Below are 20,273 nucleotides of genomic sequence, written 5' to 3'. Positions count from 1 at the left end.
AAGGATCTAATAGTGCATGTAATAAAAAGGGAGGACTTGCATGTCAAATTCCCCCCCTAATTAGTAGTGGTCGGCCATGCTATGAGTGGAAACATGTCACAAACATGTTATGTTAGTGAGGTATGTTAGGAAAAATAAAATAAGGAGTATGGGTAATAAAGAAATGGAAAAAAAAAAGAAAGAATGTGTGTGAGTGTTCCCCCCCCATTGCCGTGAGTTAAAGAAAAGAAAAAAAAAATTGTTCATCCTTTTTCATTTCTTTAGGCCGAAAATTCTAAGGAAGGAGGAAGGAGTTCTTGCTTCATGTTTGGTTTGGAAGAGGATTAGGAGGAGGTTTGGCCATACTTGTATCTAGATTAAGGTATGTTTGAGGTTGTGCCATGAGATTCATGCATGTTTTTAGTTGCTAGCTTGAGTTCTAATTAGCCCATGGTTCAAATCTTTGCTATGTCATGGGGATGATATTCGGCCTAGGTGGATTTTGTGTTAATGCCATTGCATGCTAAATATGAAGCTTGTTAATGATACATGTGATGGTGGATTGATGACTCTTGGATTTTCCTTTTAGCATTTTTGAGTGAGACATTAAGTTCTTTGTTTAACCATGACCAAAATTGAAATGGTATGGTGTTGTGATGTATTCGGCCATGGTATATCCATAAGTATGATTTATGCTTATTGCATGGTAGGTAAGATTTGTGTTTTGGATTTATGTTCATGTTTAGTTATAATCAACTTTGAGATTCGGCTCTTGCACATATATATATATATGTTTGCACATGACGTATTGGTATGACATATACAATATCTCAAGGTATATATTTACATATGATGGTGTTTCGGTTATGGAGTATATGATGGATGCGTATTGAGTTATAATATGTAATGCATTAGTTGGTAAAAGGTATGCCATTTGTGTGTGGTATTGAGTATATAATTGGCCTCAACATAGACATGCATAATCGGCCACATGAATGAGTACATAGGTTGATGTGTTGTTCGGCCATAGGTAAGCATATTGAAGGCTTTATCTTGACTTAGAAAATTCGGCTAAGGAGAGTATTAACTAATGTGTTGAGTTTGATTCATGATTCCGTACATATGTGACTTTAATGTCTAATGAATATATGTGGGCCAAGTACCTTGAGTTCCTCTTTTCGATGCTCAAATGATTAAATCAATTTATTTGTTAAATTAAGCTCAAGAGCAAAGGGGAACTAAATCCGATAAAGGGAAGGAAAAAGTGGTCGAATAGCCATCGAAATCGTTCGACAACATCCGAGGTAAGTTTTCGAGTAATGGGACTTAAATTATGATTCGATTAGATTATGTCTTAAGTAAATCAAAATCATGCTCTTATATGTGGCTATTGAGCCGAAATTGTAAATGTGATAAGTGTCTTGTGTTTGAGCTTTGGTAATGAAAATGAAATATGAATGTGTCATGATTTATTGATATATGTGCATGGTTACTCGAATGATATCCGGGCTAAGTCCCGAAGGCTTTTGTGCTAAGCGACTACGTCCGGACTAAAATCCGAAGGCATTTGTGCTAGCGACTATATCCGGGCTAAGTCCCGAAGGCATTTATGCTAGTGACCATATCCGGGTTAAGACCCGAAGGCCTTGTGCGAGTGGTTATATTCGGCTAAACCCCGAAGATGCTTGATTTGGGAACGAGCGATCTTGCTGTAAAAATTTAAATTAATACGCTCGTAAAATCCCAGCGATGAGGTATGTTTCGTGTGTGCTTTGAATTAGTTGATCCCTTACAAATCTGTATTCGCTCAGTCGATAAATGAGCTACCGGCCTTTGGCTAAGTTGATCTTTTGTGTATGAACATAAGGGTTGGTAATGTGAAGTAAGTATGATATTGAAAATTTGTGCATATGAAATTATCCGTTTAGCTATATGAATGCTATACTTTTGTTGTGCTGGAATCCCTTGCTCAAAACTTACTAAGCATAAATTGCTTACTCCGTTTCTTTGTTTCTCTATTTTATAGATTTTGGCTCGTCAACTATCGGACTCAGGATGTTTGGAAGTCGAAGTCTCCCACACTATCAAAGCCCCCTTTTGGTACAATTTTGGTTGAACTTTGAAATGGCATGTATAGGACTACCCTTTTGTTGTTGGTCATGTACCCTTTGGTTTTGTGTAAATTTGGATAGCCATGCGAAAATGGCTTAAATATACTTTGATCATAGCATTATAATCGCTTTGTATGTTGTCCGTCGAGAGGTATGGAAATGTTGGTAACGGTTAGCCATGGGAAGGGTTATTCTTGATCACTTTTGGAATATGTATGACAAACTCTAGTTGATCCATGGAGGATCATGAAATAGGTAAAGTTTACCTTAAAAAAACAGATGTTGGAAGCAGTAGTGATGTGGATGTGAAAAATCACTAAAAATAGTAGGAATGGAATTAAATAGTGAATAAATTATGTAACGAGCCTTGATGAATCTATTTTTATAGGAAAGTAACGAAACGATCATATGGACAGTATGTTAAGAGATATTCAGGTTCTCGTGAGACAGGGCCAGAACGGTTTCTGGATTCCCTGTTCCGACTTTGGAAATTCATTATAAATTAACCAGAGATAATTTGAAGTCATGCCATATATGCATAGATTTCTTTTTGAGTCTAGTTTCTATAGAAACAAACGACATCAGTATTGAAGCCCTGTAAAGGGATATATCCAAGTCGTAATGCGCAAAGGTCAGTGTAGTCGATCCCTGTAACATGGGAGACTTTGACTAATAAACTGTACTAATTGGCCTGACCAAAAATTGTATAAAAAAATTTATAGATGCATATATGAGTCTAGTTTGAGGGAAAAATCACGAAGCTGATTTTTGAGTTGTGAAACTAAATATATTATTTTTAAGGTGACAGTGACGCAGTTAGCCAGCTTACCTGGAAAATTTAAAATGGATTGTGCAAAGAAGTGATTTAAGTCTGCAAACCCCTCGTGTCCGACTCCGGCGACGGACTCGGGTACGGGGTGTTACAAATACAAGTTTAATGATTTTCGGTGTATTTTGGTTATAGAATTGAGTAGTTGAACTGTTATATAAAGATGATATAATATGTGTATGAATTTAGGTTGATTTGTATGCATGAGAAAAGGGTGGCAAACTAGCTTTGCAAATGGCCTATTTTTGTCCACACGGGCAGAGACATGGGCATGTGTCTCAGCCGTGTGCGACACACGATCATGTTACACAGCCATGTGTCCCCTGGGGTACCCTTCGATTTAAAGTCAGTATACCCTATAGTTTTGACAGGGCCTAGACACACGGACGTGTCTACTAGTCGTGTGTGGCACACAGGCTGGCACATGGGCGTGTGTCAGCCGTGTGACCGAAGTCAGTAATCTCCCTAAATTTCACACGTTCTGGCACACGTGCGTGTCCTTGGTTGTGTGGTGCAAGTCAGTATGTATGCTATGTTTTCACACGGCTTGTGACACAGGCATGTCTAGTGACCGTGTGAGGCACACGGCCTATTCACACGGGCGTGTGACCCTGTAATTAAAAAAAGTTTTCTAAGTGTCCTAAAGTTTTTAAATGTTATAGGTTTAGTCCCAAACTATTTATAAGCATGTTTTAAGGTTTCATAGACCCATGTAAGGGACATTGAGAATAATTGATATGGACTTTGATTATGATTGCTTAAATGTATGAGAATGATTTGTATTGTTTTGTAATGCCTCGTAACCCTATTTTTGCAATGGATATGGGTTAGGGGTGTTACATTTAATTGGTATCAAAGCTACGGTTTAGTCGATTCTAGGACTAATGTAGCGAGTGAGAGTCTAGCTATACATGCCATATATATAAATTGTGATAGTGTGATGATTCTTGACTATTAAAATGTGTTTTTATATAGTAAATAGATCCCGATCAAGTTATAGCTGACGATGTGGAAAGTAATGCACCCGCTTCCGCTCAAGTGGTAGTGCAGTCTAATTCTAGGCTCGTATCTAGTAGCTAAGGAGAAGAGGCTAAGCAAGCCTTCTTCCAAATGATGATTGAGTGGTTCACGGAATTCGTACGGACGAATTCGGCTACTCAGCAACCTCTACCCCCACCTGTTCCTCAACAAATTCCAACTGTGCCACAAGTGATAGATCCAATTCGGTTCAGGAAACCGCCAGTGGATAAGATTCGTAAACACGGGCTGAAGAGTTTTGGGCTACGGTTGATGACATTGCTGAGAAAGCTGAGTTCTGGCTTGAGAACATGATCAGAGTATTTGATGAATTATCGTGCAATCCAAAGTAATGTATCAAATGTGTTGTATCGTTGTTGAGGGATAATGCATATCATTGGTCGAAAACATTGACATTGGTGGTTCCTAGAGAAATGAATTACCTGGGAATTCTTTCAATCCGAGTTCTGGAAGAAATATATAAGCCAGCTATTTCTTGATCAGAAACATAAAGAGTTTCTAGAATTGAAGCAAGGCTGAATGACTGTCACTGAGTATGAAAGAGAATTCGTACGATTAAGCAAATATGCCCGAGAATATGTGTCTACAGAGGAGATCATGTGTGAACAATTTGTTGATAGATTGAACGAAGATATGAAGTTGTTAGTCAGGATACTTGAATTGAAAGAATTTGTAGTACTGGTTAAAAGGGATTGTGAAGCCAAGGATCTTAGCAAAGAAGAGAGAAAAGCTGATTCCGAGGCAACAGATTCGAGGAAGAGATTGATGAATAAATCTTATCATTCTTCGTCAAAGAAATCTAGAGACTATTTTAACCGGTAGACAGCTTCAACGGAATATCATAATAGAGATCGCAGAAAGCAATACAACAACCTTAAAGCTCAAACCACACAGTATCGAGTGTTGGCAATGTAAAAGAAATTAAATCTGAATGTCAACAGTGTGGATGATAAACCGTAATTTATACATATTTTTATCCCATGTTTAACGCATTTTATGGATGATTTCCCATTAGAATTGGTGAATTCGATGCTCCTAATGCTTTAATTTCATGTTTTATACTTAGGAGAGCATAGGAGAGTGAAAGGAATGAGAAACATGCCAAAAACAGAGAAAATGGGACAAAGTACGAAATCAACACAGCCTAGACCTCCTCACATGGGTAGACCACACGGCCGTGTCAATTTGGCAGGCTCAAGCACGGCTTGAAGTAATCGCACAGGGGCGTATCACACGGGCGTGCCCTTGCCGAGCCCAAGTTGAGTCCAATACCTAAAAGGCTAATTCTGAGGGCTCTTAGGCATTCCAAAGCCTATAAATACACCCTACAGGAGAAAGAAATGGGGACACACAGGGAGGGTGTAAGAAATTACTCCGAGGAAGCCGATTGATCCATCTAAGAAGCTGGATTCATCATCAAGACTGAAGATCTCCCCTCAATTTCCCTTCAGGAGTTTTGAGTTTTCTTTATGTTTTGTATTCTTTATTATTCTGAGATGTTTTCTTATTTAGTTACGAACTAAAGCCCCTAAATACCTAAGGGGAATGAAACCTAAGACGAATCTTGTTATTATTTTCTGAATTGTATGATAAATATTTAACTTGTTCTTAATTATGTGTTCTTAATTCTTGTTTTGGTATGACAAGATATTGATTCAAGATAAGCTCTTATTCAGAGGAGGAATAGACCTTGTCAAAGAGTACATTTGTCATAATTAAGCAGAGTTGATTGCGCGCCTAGAGATAGGGTGACAAGATTTTGCTGGATTAGGGTGAAACCTAATAAGGGGATCCATAGATCGAGTTAATGCAACCCTAGGGTGTTAATTAGAGAAAGGTCTCAATTATTCAATCTAGGGATTAGACGTTATTAGTCTTGAATAGGGATAATAACACTTAGGGATCTCTACAGAACAAGTTAAATGAATAAATCGTCCGATTAGGAGCCAGAATAAAAAGTACAGTCTAGGTGGATTTTTCCTTAGGTATTGTCTTAATTCAATCGATTTTCCCAAAAGCAATTCCCCAATTCTATTCTCTGTGAGTTCTTAGTTTAGATAATTAGTTAGTTAAAACAAAACCTCTTTATTCTTAGGCTAGATAATAAAAAGACAGTCATTACTAGTACTTTTAGTTCCTTTGGGTTCAACAATCCGATTTTGGTAAAACTATACTACTATTTGATAGGTACACTTGCCTACATCGAGATAATAGTTAGTTTCAAGAATGATTAATTATAAATATTTAAAACCTATCATGAAAGAACGCGATCAAGTTTTTGGCGCCGATGCCGGTGAACTAAGATATTAGGAACGCTCAATTTTTATTACTTTAGCCATTTATTTTTCTTGCAATTTTATTTTATTTATTATTATTATTTGTTAATTTACTTTTTTATTTCTCTTGGCAGGTTTTTATAGTTTATAACTAGAAGAAACCCGTTAGGACCATTACTTTTTGACGAAGAAATCGATCGCACAGTTCGCAGACATCAAAGAGAAATAAGGCGAAGCTTAAGATACACAGAGAATGAGCAAGAGGATGATACTCAACCTCCAACCGAAGAGATGGCTGAAAACTAAGACAATCAGCTACCTCCTGCAATTGCAGTTTATCAAAATCCTGCTCCATGCACTATGTATGATTATGCTAAACCTTCTTTAACAGGAACTGAATCGAGCATAGTTAGGCCTGCTATAGCTGCAAATACTTTTGAACTAAAACCTAACACTATTCAAATGAGACAGTAATTTGTTCAGTTTTATGGTTTGCAGGATGAGGAACCCAACGCTCACTGAACAAACTTCTTAGAACTATGCTGATAAACGCCAAATTATACATATTTTTAACCCAAATACTTAGCATATTTATGTATGTTCATTACTAGATTTGTGGATTTTGGTGCTCTTAATTAGGTTATTTCATGTTTTGTACTCAAGAGAGCACCAAGAGTCAAAAGGAGCCAAAAACGAGCAAAAAAGGGACAAAATGGACCAAATCGATAAGATGACACGCCCTAAGCCTTGCCACACGTGCAGCTCACACGCCCGTGTCTTTCGAGGGTGTCAACTAAGGCTTTCACGATTCACACGGCCCGGCCATTGACCCACATGGCTGTGTGAAATTTAACAGATCAAACACGGCCTGGAAATCACGTCACACGGCCGTGGCACAGGGGGTCACACGGCCAGAACTTTTCTGGAGTACAAAACCACACACTGGGAATTACTTGAAAGAAGCCAGACGATCCATCCCCAAAGTTGGCGCTACTCCAAGACTAAAGATCTCTCTCAAAATTCCTTCAAGGGTTTTAGAGTTTTCTTTATGTTTCTTTTGAGATGTACTCTTATTTTATTATGAACTAAACCCTTTAGATACATAAGGGGGTTGAAACCTATGATGGATTTTGTTATTATTATCTGAACTGTATGATAAATACTTGATTTGTTCTTAATTATGTGTTCTTAATGCTTGAGTTAATATTCCGGTATTGATTCATGATTTGATGTGCTTATGCAGAGGAGCAAAAGTCCTGTCTAATAATAGATTTGGCATAGTTAAGTAGAGTTGATCGAATGCCTAGAAATATGGTTACGAGATTTTACCGGATTAGGGTGAAACCTAATATGGGAGTCCATAGATCGATTTACTGCTTCCCTAGGGGTTTTAATTAAGAAAGAGATTTCAATTAACTCAAGTAAGGGTTAGACGTTATTAATCTCGAAAGAGATAATAATATAGGTTAGGGAGTCACACGGATCAAGTCAAGTGAATAAATCGTCTGGTTCAAAGTCAGATAACAAGTGAAATCTAGGTGGATTCCTCCTTAGGTGTCGTCTTTATCAATTACTTTTCTTCAAGTCTTTTTCCAAATTTTCTCTTTGATTTAGTTTAATTAGTTAATTAGTTTAGTTAATTAGTTTAATAAACAACCCCTCTTTATTTTTAGGTTAAGTAATAAAGAGATAGTTATTACTAGTACTTTTGATTCTCTTGGGTACGATATCCTGGTCTTGCCATTACTATACTATTGTTCAATAGGTGCGCTTGCCTTTTCGTCGTGATAATAGTTAGTCTAGGTTTGATCTTCATTATAAATATTTATTACTTGTTATGAATCACACGATCAAGTTTTTGGCGCCGTTGCCGGGGAACTAAAATATTAGGAACACTCAATTTTTATTACTTTAGCCATTTATATTTTTTTCTTGCAATTTAATTCTTACTAATTAATTTACTTTTTCTTTCTCTTGGCAGGTGTTTATAGTTTATGACTAGAAGAAACCCGTCGCGACCATTACTTTTTGACGAAGAAATCGATCGTACAGTTTGTAGAAACCAAAGAGAAATAAGGCGCAGCTTAAGATACACAAAAAATGAGCAATAAGACGATACTCAACCCCCAACCGAAGAGATGGCTGAACACTAAGGCAATCAGCTACCTTTTGCAATTGCGGCTAATCAAAATCTTGCTCCACGTACTATGTATGATTATGCTAAACCTTCTCTAATAGGAACTGAATCTAGCATTGTTAGACAAGCTGTAGCTGCAAATACTTTTGAACTGAAACCTAACATAATTCAAATGATACAGCAGTTTGTTCAATTTGATGGTTTGCAGGATGAAGATCCCAGCGCTCACTTAGCAAACTTTCTGGAATTTTGCGATACATTTAAAATCAATAGCATTTCTGATGATGCCATTCGTCTTCAGTTGTTTCCTTTTTCACTAAGAAAAAAAGATAAATAGTGGTTGAACTCGTTACCACGAGGGTCCATCACTACTTGAGAACAAATGACCGAAAAATTTCTACTAAAATATTTTTCGCTAGCTAAAATGGCTAAGTTACGTAATGATATTTCTTATTTTCTGTAGATGAACTTAGAAACACTTTACAATGTATGGGAGAGATACAAGGATCTATTACGAAGGTGCCCTCACCATGGGTTACTTCTATGGCTACAAGTTCAAACATTTTACAATGGCCTGAATCCCTCAACAAGACAGATGATTGATGCAGCTATTGGAGGAACCATCAACAACAAAACACCTGAAGAGGCTTATAAATTTATTGAAACAATGTCACTGAATAATTATCAGTGGCAAGTCATGAGGACTAAGCCAACAAAAAAGACCGGCGCTTTTGACGTCGACTCAGTTACTATGCTGTCAAATCAGGTAGAACTTCTCAATAAAAAGATTGATGGTTTACTTGTTTCTACGCAGGTAAATCCAATAATGAGGTGGGACTCAAGTGGAGGAGGTGTGCATACAGAATATCAATCCTTCAATCCCACAACCGAAGAGGAACAAGTCAACTGTATGGGTAACAATAACTTTAGATCTCAAAATAAGCCATACAGTAATACTTATAATGCAGGTTGGAGGAACCACCCAAATTTCTCCTGGGTGGTTAAGGGAATCAAAAGCCACAAAATTCTCAGGGTTTTCAATAGCCACCTTATCAACAAGAGAAGAAACCGAACCTTGAGGAGATGCTCTCAAAATTCATATCAATTTCAGAAACCCATTTCCAAAATATCGAGACAGCACTTAAAAATCAACAGGCATCGATCCAAGGACTAGAAACTCAGATAGGCCAGCTATCCAAACTAATCTCCGAACGACCACAAGGTAGCTTACCAATTAATACCAAACCTAACCCAAGGGAACACCTCAATGCAATTAGTACTCAGGATAAGGAAGGATCCATTGTGCCTAAGCTAGAATTGATGCAAAAAACTGTGGTGAGCAAAGGTAAAAGTGAGATAAGTGATAACAAAATAGTGAATGAAGAATATAAACCTCGTGTCCCATATCCTAACGCGACAAGGAAAGACCGCTCAGACGAATAATTTGGTAAATTCCTTAAACTTTTGAAAAATTTACATATTAACTTACCGTTTATTGAAGCTTTGTCGCGGATGCCAAATGCAATGAAATTTTTAAAAAAGCTTTTAGTAAATAAGCGGAAGTCAGACGAAGTATCGCATGTGGAGCTAAACGCAGTCTGCTCAGCTATTCTACAGAATAAGCTACCCCATAAATTGAAAGATCCAGGGAGTTTTACAATTCCTTGCTTAATTGGTTGTTTAGATATAAGTCATGCATTAGCTGATTTAGGGGATAGTATTAACGTCATGCTTTACAAAATGTTTAAGCAACTAGGTCTTGGAAAACCTAAACAAACTAGGATGAGTATTCAATTGGCAGATAAAACTATAAGATTTCCTAGGGGTATTATTGAAGATGTACTAGTAAAAGTAGATAAGTTCATATTTCCCATTGATTTCATTGTTCTAGACATAGAGGAGGATAAAAACACCCCTTTGATTTTATGGAGGCCCTTTTTAGCAACTGTTAAAACAGTTATTGATGTTGGCACAGGTGAGCTTACACTTCGTGTGGGAGACGAAACAATCACCCTTCAAGCTTGTACTTCTGGCATCACATCAAACATTGAAGGTAATAGTCCACACCAATCTACTAAAACTGACAATATAACTTTGCAGAAATTAAGCTTCAAAGAAGTTCACGAGCCATGTTCCAAAAATGATAGAGGACACATTCATGAAAAATGAAGGCTACGGATAGAGAAGCAAGATAAATGGAGAGTACACAAATCGAGCACACATGATAAACTGAAACTACGCCAAAAGAAGGCCGATACCTCTCCAAATCAACTTAAGGTTGGCGATAAAGTCTTACTAGATGCCACAGATCCTCACATTGTCAGTACCACACCGAATGAGGAAATCCCTCTTACGATACTCAGTATTTTTCCATTCGGTACGGTGAAGGTGAGTCACCCGAAGTTTGACACTTTTAAGGTAAACAACACCTGATTAAAACCCTATTTTGATGAGATTGATAGCAGGAATGAGGAGTTCGAACTCCTTAAACCACCCTGACAATTCACTAGAGAGGTAAGTCGAGCTTAGACTATAAATAAGCGCTTCTCGGGAGGCAACCCGAGCACTAACATATTTTGATTTCTTTTTTTTTTAATTTCTAACACTTTAAATCATTAACTTTATCTTTGAATTGCAAAGCTTTTCAGCACACACGGCTAGGCACACGGGCGTTACTAAAGTCGTGGCCAAATAGGGGAAGAGACACAGCCGTGCAATACGGCCATGTGGAAGCAGGACATGATTTCCTCAAAACATGGGATGCCATAAATCCCCATGGCCGTGTGACATGGCCGTGGGTGAACTTGATAGGTGAACACAGGCGTGGGAATAGAAAAACACGGGCATGCCAGGGGCAAGACTCGATTTTGTTTCTTCGACATGGGCGTGAGACACGCCTGTGCCGTTAAGCCATGGACAACAATACACAGGCATGGTACCCTAATACACGGGCGTAGGAGAAGCAAACAAAGCTAGGCACGACCGTGCAATATAGCCGTGTTCCACACACGCCCAAGACACACGGGCGTGGGATAGTAGCCAGGAACGACCTAAATCTTAAAATTTGAAATACACGGCCTCACCTTCAGAGTACACGGGCGTGGCCCTAGGCCGTGTGGCCCTCCCTTATATAAGAAAACCACTATTCATCTTCTTCCCCCTTTCAAAACCCTAGACAAAATGTCCCCTTCTCAACTCTCTAACCCCTATTCTGGCCACCTTTCCCCAAATTTTCATTTCCCCAACCCCCAAACCATCCTAAAATCCACTCCCCCTGCATTAATCCTCACATTCCCATCTTTTTTCCCTCCATTTTCCCTCCACACGGCTGTACCCCCATGGCACACGCCCGTGCTCGCCACCAACACGCCTGTGCACCACCCTACAGCCGCTTTTGGTTCACTTTCTCACCCTTGCTTTTCCAATCTGTGTTGCTATATTGGTATTCTTTATGCCTTACATAGATATTGTTACTGTTACCAAATTGTTCTGAATAATTTAGGAATTTGCTTTAGTATTTTCTATATTTGAACTGTTAAAGCTACTAAATAGCATATACTAGTTTTAAGATTCTTACTTAACTGTTGATGCATCTTTGATTCCATTAAATGTTTCTGAATAGTCATATAAATTTTTCACCTCTCGCTTGATATCGGTAAATGTTGACACATCTTGGAACTACTGTCATAAGATTATATCAATGCTCATACATTTACAAATACATTATGTCATCATCTAGAGGCAAGAAGGCCACGGTCCTATGCTCAAAAAGACCTAGGGGACCGGTTTCTTCCTTGGTACCTGCTACAGTCGAAGTTCGGCACCCGTTCCTTGAGTTTCCACAAGCTTTGTAGGAGGAGCTATTTCAGATACTACGCGCGTGACCCTTCACTACAAGTTGTTGTATTGATTGGACTGTCGTGGAGCAAGTTTAGCTAGCTGATGCCATCCGCGTCCTCTTGTCCACAGACCTATGGGAACTGTTCTTCGCTATTACTGAACCCACTTATTTAGAGCTAACTTTAGAATTATGTTGTACTTTTCATCTACAGGTGGTGATGACGAACAATGACAACCCCGGCACCATTAAATTCTGATTAGGTGGTCTAGTTCGCGCGATGAGTATCCCAGAATTCGGAGTCACTCTAGGAATTTACACCGATGAGTTTATGGAAGAGTAGGACATGAATGCACTACCACGCAATATCCATATTTCTCCCTCCTTGTGCTGGAAGGCTTTGGCACCACTCTCTTCCACCTACGACCCCGCCGCTCGAAGGCCTCAGCTCTCGCCCCTTCCCTACGCTATCTCCATGCCATATTGGCACAGACCTTGACCAGAAGGAGAGAGAGCATCAACGTCGTCAACACCCACAACGCCTACTATTTATGGTGCATGATGAATGCACATGTGACTGACTTGGCATACTTCATCGCTTTCGCCATTCGCCATCAGACCGAGCGGCATCAGAAGGGAGTAATCTCTATCGGCCCTTACATGACGCGCCTCGCCAGACACTTCGGCCTCCTCAACACCGTGGCCCAGTCATCAGCACTTACACTGATAGTTCAGATGTCCCCACAGGGCATCACGACTATCTTACACATGTAGGTGATCGAGCGCCAACGTGGGACCGATCTTCCTCAGTACCGTCTCACTCATGCCACTGACGAGGAAGATCTTGAGGACATTCCTGATGATGTCCCCCAATAGCACGAGGAGCCTTCTGCCACGCCACCTAGGAGCGAACAATTCATACGGCTACTTCATTGGCTCACCTTTTCGACTGACTCGCTCACTTTGAGTAGTATTGCACTACACAATTCGAGATGATTCACGAGCAAGATCAACGATACGATAGATAGATGGACGACATGCAGGCCATGATGCAGCAGCTGTGCCAGCACTTTTACATCACCGCTCCAACGCCACCAGCTGAAGGCCCCACTGACGAGGATCATTGAATCCTCCTATCTTTTTATTTTTATTTCCATTTCAATTTAATTATTTTCCTGGTATTTCTAACAAGTAATCCCACTACGCTCTCTTCCACACCCTCTCTTAATAAAGCTCTTCGTGATTCTACAAACTTCCAAGCATAGCTACTAGGCATATCTTACGGAATACGGAAACAAATAGGGAATAATACCTCACGCCATGTTCAACGACCCAATTTCTTCATCTAGCAACGAACAGTGGCATCTACCACTTTCCCCAAACACTCTAGCCTCAGAATCAAGCTTCGCATCCATAAACCAGGGAGTTCCACCTCTTTCCCTCTTATGATTTTCTTTATTTTGACTATTTTATCTTTGTACATTGAGGGCAATGTACATCTTAAGTGTGGGGGGCTGAATATGAACATGATCCTTAACTTTTTGCATTATTCTCAAATCCCTGAATTTGGTCTTGTGCTTAAGTGATTTTCTCATAATATTGATCGAATGAATTTTTATTGATCTATAATTATTGTTGATATGTCATGAATTAGATCATGGGAATTATGTATGATTACTTGGTTATAGGACATTAGAAAATTGAGCATGATAAATTGATATTTTGAGAACTAAAATTTTTAGATTATTTTCCTAAATTGAGGTATTATCTTGAAATCTTAAGTATACAGGAATGACATCACAAACCCAAATTTTTGGTGAGATTTTTGAGCCTTTTGAGCATATAGCTTTCTTTCTTGCTCACTTCTTTTATAGTTTGAATATGTCAACATTAAAATGTTATTCTAGAACTTGCTTCGATTATACATGTTGAGATCACACGTATGATTTGATATACTGAGATGATAAAGGCACTTAGTATTTAACCCACTTACTCCATAAAAAGCAGTCCCGCATAATTAAACCCTTAGTGAACCCCCTTGAGCCTACTAACCCTTTTTATTGAGTAACCTTCATTATTAACCCATTAACCCATTATTGTTGAAATCCTTTTACTTAATTTATTTTTGTTATCGAGATTAAATTTAATATTGTTACCACACTATGTTCACCATTTTTTGTTACTGAATCATGAAGTATGATTTCTATATTGTATTAACTTAATTTGTTCTTAAAAAAAACTCAGTATTATTATTGTAATCCTTAGCAAGCTAAAGTTGTCATGAAAAAAAAAGAGAGCTCATATAATATAGTTTTAGATATTTGTTTGTGATTCAGTAATTAAGTTTTTGATAGTGGGGTAATATATTGAAATTATCTCGATTCTAACCTTTTTATTTTCAGCTTATATCCATACCTGTAACCTAAACTCCGTTACAACCATGCAAAGACCTTTTGATTTGTGTATCATATCATTTACAAGTGGTGGAGATTTGATTTTCATGCAAGCCTATGGTAATAACTTCTCATGTTAGACAATCGAGTGCTTAATCTTGAACCTTAAACACTTTGAGTGATTCGAGTAAATCCTTAGTGAGGATGTCATCTCTTGTATATTTAGGACTAAAGTTAATTACTTAGAGGAAGGAGATTACCTATGATTTTATTATCAAAATATTCGATTTAGATTGTTTGAGGCTTTTAATGCCCCTGTAGTTGAATTCTCACTATATGATTTACCATGGAATAATTTGTAACATTATCAGTAATGATTATGTGATTGAAAGGAATGAATTCTAGCAGTAAATGAGAGTTTTGCTTGAGGACAAACAAATGCTTAAGTGTGGGGGTATTTGATAAACGCCAAATTATACATATTTTTACCCCAAATACTTAGCATATTTATGGATGTTTATTACTAGATTTGTGGATTTTGGTGCTCTTAATCCGGTTATTTCATGTTTTGTACTCGAGAGAGCACCAAGAGTAAAAAGGAGCCAAAAGCGAACAAAAAAGGGACAAAACGGACCAAATTGAGAAGATGACACAACCTAAGCCTTGCCACACGGGCAGCTCACATGCCCGTGTCTTTTGAGGGTGTCGACCAAGGCTTTCACGATTCACACGGCCCGGCCATTGACCCATATGGCCGTGTGCAATTTAACGGATCGAACACGGCCTAACAATCATGTCACATGGTCGTGGCACACGCACGTGTCCCTTTTTCAAGAAGCTGTATTTTACACGAAAAAGGATACCTAGGGAGGAAGAAAGTCAATCCAAAGCCTATATAAACACCCTAAGTATGACTTAGAAAGGGGGTCTCCCTCTAGAACTTTTCTGGAATAAAAAACCACACACTGGGAATTACTCGAAGGAAGCCAGACGATCCATCCTAAAAGCCGGAGCTACTCCAAGATTGAAGATCTCTCTTAGAATTCCTTCAGGGGTTTTAGAGTTTTGTTTATGTTTTTTTATTTTCATACTTTTGAGATGTACTGCTATTTTATTATGAACTAAACCCCTTAGATACCTAAGGAGGTTGAAACCTATGATGGATCTTGTTATTATTATTTGAACTGTATGATAAATACTTGATTTGTTCTTAATTATGTGTTCTTAATGCTTGAGTTAATATTATGGGCATTGATTCATGATTTGATGTGCTTATGCAGAGCAGCAAAAGTCCTTTTCTAAGAGTAGGTTTGACATAATTAAGCGAATTTGATCGAACGCCTCGAAATAGGGTTACGAGATTTTGCCGAATTAGGGTGAAACCTAATATGGGAGTCCATAGATCGATTTACTGCTTCTCTAGAGGTTTTAATTAGGAAAGAGATTTCAATTAATTCAACTAAGGGTTAGACGTTATTAGTCTCGAAAGAGATAATAATATAGGTTAGGGAGTCCCACGGATCAAGTCAAGTGAATAAATCGTCTGGGTCAGAGTCAGATAACAAGTGAAATCTAGGTGGATTCCTCATTGGGTGTCGTCTTAATTAATTACTTTTCTTCAAGTCTTTTTTCCAAATTTTCTCTTTGCTTTAGTTTAATTAGTTAATTAGTTTAGTTAATTAGTTTAATAAACAACCCCTCTTTATTTCTAGGTTAAATAATAAAAATATAGTTATTACTAGTAATTTTGGTTCCCTTGGGTACGATATCCCGGTCTTGCCATTACTATACTATTGTTCGATAGGTGTGCTTGCCTTTTTGTCATGATAATAGTTAGTCTAGGTTTGATCTTCATTATAAATATTTATTACTTGTTACGAATCACGCGATCATATGCAATACATTTAAAATTAATGGTGTTTCTGATGATGCCATTCGTCTTTGGTTATTCCGTTTTTCATTGACAAACAAAGCTAAACAGTGGTTGAACTCATTACCACAAGGGTTAATCACTACTTGGGAATAATTACCAAAAATGTCTTAAAATATTTTCTGCTGGCTAAAACGGCTAAATTACGTAATGATATCTCTTCGTTTGTGTAGATGGACTTAGAAACTCTTTACGATGCATGGGAGAGATACAAAGACTTACTGAGAAGGTGCCTTCACCATGGGTTACCGCTTTGGCTACAAGTTCAAATGTTCCATAATAGCCTGAATCCTTCGACTCGATAAATGGTTGACGTAGCTGCTGCTGGAACCATCAATAATACAACGCCTAAAGATGCCTATGAGTTTATAGAGGAGATGTCACTAAATAACTAGCAGTGGCAAGTCATGAGGACTAAGCCAACTAAAACAGTAGGTGTTTATAATGTCGATTCGGTTACTATGCTGTGAAACCAGGTAGAACTTCTAAATAAAAAGATTGATGGTTTGCTTGGTTCTACTCAGGTACATCCAGTAATGAGGTGCGAGACGAATGGAGGAGGAGCATGCAAAGACTATCAACCCTTCAACCCTAGCGTCGAGGAGGAACAAGTCCAATATATGGGTAACAATAACTCTTGATCCCAAAATAACCCATATAGTAACACTTACAATGCAGGTTGGAGGAACCACCCCAATTTCTCATGGGGCGGTCAAGGAAATCAAAGACCACAACATCCTCCGGGTTTTCAACAACCACCCTATCAATAGGAAAAGAAGCCGAACCTTGAAGAGATGCTCTCAAAGTTTATATCGGTGGCAAAAACCCATTTTCAGAACACTGAGACAACACTTAAATATTAACAAGCGTCGATCCAAGGGCTCGAAACTCAGATAGGCCAGCTTTCCAAACTAATCTTCGAACGACCACAAGGTAGCTTGCCAAGTAATACTGAACCCAACCCAAGGGAATAGCTCAACGTAATTAATATTCAAGATGATGAATGAGTCGTTGAGCCTGAACCAGAACCGAGGCAAGAAACTAAGGTAAGCAAAGGTCAAGGTAAGGTAGGTCATAATAAAAACAAATCAGTGAATGTCGAATATAAATCTCGTGTGCCATACCCCAACACGACAAGGAAAGACCGCTCAGATGAACAATTCGGTTCCTTAAACTCTTAAAAAAATTACACATTAACTTACCGTTTATTGAAGCTCTATTGCAGATTCCAAACACAATGAAATTTTTAAAGGAGCTTTTAGCAAATAAGCAGAAGTTGGACAAGGCATCGCATGTGGAGCTAAATGCAGTGTGCTCAGCTAGTCTGCAAAATAAGCTACCGAGCAAATTAAAAGATCCAGCGATTTTTATGATTCCTTGCTTAATTGGTAGTTTAGATGTTAATAATGCATTAGCTTATTTAGGGGCTAGTATCAATGTCATGCCTTACAAAATGTTTAAGCAACTTGGTCTCGGAAAACCCAAAAAACTAGGATGAGCATTCAATTAGCAGATAAAACTATAAGATTCCCTAGAGGTATTATTGAAGATGTACTAGTTAAAGTAGATAAATTTATATTTCCTGTTGACTTTGTTGTTCTAGACATAGAGGAGGATAGCAACACTCCTTTAGTTCTAGGAAGGCCCTTTTTAGCAACTGCTAAAACAATTATTGATGTTGGCATAGGTGAACTCACACTCCGTGTGGGAGACGAAACAATCACCCTTCAAGCTCGCAATTCCGGCAACACATTGAAAATTAAAGGTGATTGTCTAAACTATTCTACTAAAACTGACAATATGGTGAAACCTTCTTTGTAGGAAATGAGTCTGAAGAAAGTACAAAACCCATTCTCAAGAAATAATAGAGGACCTATTCATGAAGATTGAAGGCTACAAATCGAGAAGCTAGATGAATGGTGGATGCATAAACTGAGAACACCCAACAAACCGAATCTATGACGGAACGAGCTCAATACCTTTCCAAATCAACATAAGGTTGGAGATAGAGTCTTATTAGATGCCGCAGATCCCCACATTGTTGCTACCACATCGAATGAAGAAATCCCTCTTATAGTACTCAGCATTTTCTCATTCGGTATAGTCGAGGTAAGTCATCCCAAGTTTGACACTTTTAAGGTAAACAACACCCGTTTAAAACCTTATTTTGATGAGATTGATAGCAGGAATGAGGAGTATAAACTCCTCAAACCACCATGATCATCCAGTGGAGAGGTAAGTCAAGCTTAGACTATAATTAAGCACTTCTCGGGAGGCAACCCGAGCACTAACTGTATTAACTTCTTTAAAATTTAGTCTTCAACACCTAACTAACTAACGGAGCTCTTGAATTCAGGTTTTCCACAGAGACACGGCCAAACACAAGGGCATGCTTAAGGCCGTGTGAAAATAGGGCAAAGATTTCCCCAAACACGGGCTACGATAAAATGCCACGGCCTTGCGACATGGCCGTGGTCGAGCCTGCCAAAACAACATGGGTGTATGACACACCCGTGTGGAAGAACTGTGGGCGAACCTGTTAAAATAGCACGAGTGTGCAACACGCCTGTGTCTAGTACATGCGGTCTAACCTGTTAGATTGACACGGGCGTAGGTCTTCATACACCAGTGTGGGAGAAGCGAACAACGCCAGACACGGCTGTGTGCACCCACACGCCCAAGGAACACGGGTGTGTACTAAATGTCAGACGCACCCAAATTCAAAATTTGCAAATCACACGGGCTGAAATTAGGGAACACGGGCGTCTTACCTGGACGTGTGCCCCAAAATCTAGAAATACCCTACACTATTCATTGTCTTCCCCACTCAAAAACCCTAACCCTAGCAGCTTCAATTCCACACGGCCTCCCCACCACGCCAGTGCGCCGCCCTCAACTCCATTTTTGACGTTCAATCCTCCTTTCCTAGCATTTGTTTACTTCTTTCTTGTCTATTCTAATGATTTCTAAGGCTTTTTATCAGAATAATATGCAAGTTTTTATGTTATTTTCATACTTTTAAATGTCATAATCTAGAAGAATTTTCATTTTTTTTCATGTTCAAGTTTTTTTTATTTCATTACAAGATTTCTTTACTCCATTTGATTAGTTAAAAGTAAAATATTCATGGTTAGGATAGGTGGAATACTCATGCCGTTTTCAAATATTCTAACTCAATCCTCATACTTTTCAAATGCTTCTTGTTATTTTCCATTTTTTTATATATATCTTTTATTATTATTCATGCTATTATCATGCAATGCCACAAAAGTATGCTATAAAATGGATTAATTTGATTAGAATTGTTAAGTGATGATAGTTGTGGCTGAAGTATTAGTCATAATCTATAACCTTTTGAATTTAGATACATTCTTCCTTATCCATTCATCAAAACAAAGTAATGGTTTTGATTGCAGGTTCAGAATGTCGTCTTCACGTGGTAAAAACGCTGCTATCCCTGCTTCAAAGAAAAGGAAGGGAGCGTCATCTTCCTCGGGCCCTACCGTAGACGTTCGTCACCCTTTCCTGAGGTTCTCCGTCGGGCCCTAAGAAGAACTATTCCAAACACTCTGAGCCTGACCTGTAATTGCGGGCCGCTGCATCAACTGGGCTGCGGTACAACAAGTTCAGTTAGCTGAAGTGATTCGGGCCGTCCTAACCACCGACCCTTGGGAGCTATTTTTTGGGATCATCGAGCCAACATACCTCGAGATCACGATGGAACTATGCTCAACGTTCCATC

The 20,273-nt window shown here is 38.5% G+C and overlaps 2 non-coding genes across 2 annotated transcripts; both read right to left on the bottom strand.

Moving 5' to 3' along the window:
- Positions 1-8,800: 8,800 nt before the first annotated feature.
- On the bottom strand, positions 8,801-8,907 carry LOC121205443 (small nucleolar RNA R71). Its single transcript, XR_005900521.1, has one exon. It is a non-coding gene; the product is annotated as a small nucleolar RNA R71 (small nucleolar RNA).
- Positions 8,908-16,671: 7,764 nt separating this feature from the next.
- On the bottom strand, positions 16,672-16,778 carry LOC121205407 (small nucleolar RNA R71). The gene has a single exon (XR_005900485.1). It is a non-coding gene; the product is annotated as a small nucleolar RNA R71 (small nucleolar RNA).
- Positions 16,779-20,273: the final 3,495 nt, after the last annotated feature.

The sequence above is a fragment of the Gossypium hirsutum genome, chromosome A08 (assembly GCF_007990345.1).
Source record: "Gossypium hirsutum isolate 1008001.06 chromosome A08, Gossypium_hirsutum_v2.1, whole genome shotgun sequence".
NCBI classification, from domain to species: Eukaryota; Viridiplantae; Streptophyta; class Magnoliopsida; order Malvales; family Malvaceae; genus Gossypium; species Gossypium hirsutum.
Note: the sequence above shows the minus strand (reverse complement) of the source record. Positions and strands in the feature narration are given on the sequence as shown.